This window comes from Triticum aestivum, chromosome 2A (assembly GCF_018294505.1).
Source record: "Triticum aestivum cultivar Chinese Spring chromosome 2A, IWGSC CS RefSeq v2.1, whole genome shotgun sequence".
Lineage (NCBI taxonomy): Eukaryota > Viridiplantae > Streptophyta > Magnoliopsida > Poales > Poaceae > Triticum > Triticum aestivum.
The window spans coordinates 14,341,318-14,342,987 of NC_057797.1; the positions used below are offsets into that span (position 1 = coordinate 14,341,318).

General features: G+C 46.0%; 1 pseudogene; it reads left to right on the forward strand.

The window, feature by feature from the left end:
* LOC123191331 (serine/threonine-protein kinase-like protein CCR4) overlaps positions 1-1,465 on the forward strand; it is a 2,744-nt pseudogene extending 1,279 nt beyond the window's left edge.
* The last annotated feature ends 205 nt before the right edge of the window (positions 1,466-1,670 follow it).

Sequence of the window (1,670 nt, forward strand, 5' to 3'; positions counted from 1 at the left end):
GAATTATAAATATTTATGTTTGCACTGCATTCTGCTTTGAAGGATTTCACTACTTCAAAGTATAGCTATCACTTCGGAATTCTAAGTATGTATCATAAATAAATAACCAAGCAATCAATGAGCTAAGTAGAGGTCATTACCAACTAGCGGTGCAAAAGCACGGCATTAGGCCACGCCCGTATCTGAACCCATTGTTGACTGAATTATAGCTTAGCGGTGTGGTAGCCGGCTATAAATGTTAAGCAACCATGAAGTTCTGAAACAAAAGTAGAGCAGAGTCATTAAATCCACAACACCTTCACATTGCTCTCTCCTGCAACGGGTAAAGAAATCAGTTAACCAACAGGACACAACAAGAAAGAAACACATTACAGAGAAGGCGAAAAAAATACCACCTATAGGCCACGGGGAACACCAAATTGATCACCTGATAGAGAACCCAAACTGACATCCTTCTTGTATACGAAGTTCTTACATTGGCCAAAACTCAAAGATTGTTTTTTTAGAAAAGAAGGATTACCCCGGCATCTTCATCTGGGCGATGTAAGCAACCATTTTACTAATTATTCACAAATACCTTACAAAGTAGTATATTAGGTAGTCTGAAGTCATCATCTTAGCAACATTTGTCGCCACTCCAATCTACTTGACGAAGCGGTGCCGATAATCTGAGCCTAATACCAGACAGACATCGCACAAAATGCCTAACATCTAAAACCGGAGGCCACAACCAAGCCACATACTGTGCTCCTCAGTGTGTCACGCACCATCGATCGCCTGCACTGTCATGTCAAACCACCGATCATCCACTGTGATACCAAGTCGGCTAACATCCTTTTCGACGAGAGATGGATGCTGCATTTGTCGGACTTTGGATTGTCGGTCACCTGGGACATGGCGAGTGAGGAGTCGGGCCTGGGGCATAGCGAGTGAGGACTTGGGGTTGGAGGTCCCCCTTGCTGGTACAATGGGGTACATCGACCTTGAGTATGCCCACACATGTCATGTGAAGTCAGCGAGCGATGTGTACGCCCCGGGTGTGTTGATGCTCGAGGTTCTGATAGGGAAAAGGGTGTTTTCCCAAGCAGAGGAGGAGATGAATAGAGATCTGGCATCCTTTGCACTCCCCATCATTGAGGCCGGTAATATTAAGGAGATGCTGGATAGGCGATCTGTACCGGAGCCAACGCCATGGCAGCTGCACGCATTGGCGCAGATTGCACGATGTTGCGTGAAGTTTGCCTGGAAGGACCGGCCCACCATATCAGAAATCGTTGCCAACCTCGAGACTGCGTGCGAGTTGATCTGCAGAGATGAGCCAGATTCAGTTGACAAGTCTGGTTTGTGTCCCTTCCTTCAAAAAGTTGACGACTCACCGGACTCTCCACATGCGAGCAATGTGCTATCAGCATGCTACTATTCTGATCTGGTACACTACAAGCTCATTGAACTTTGTTCGCATTAAATTCAATCATGTCCATACACTGATGAAAGGGGCTCATTGCTCATCTCTTCCTTAATTAGGAACCTGAGGTGTTGGAGGATGGGCCTTGACACCAATCGTCCAAGGTGCATTATACCGTGGTCGTTAATCACTTTAATCACCCATTGAGCATCATGTTACCATGCGTAGGCAATGCCCCAATTCTGGTAGACCCGCACTAGTATGT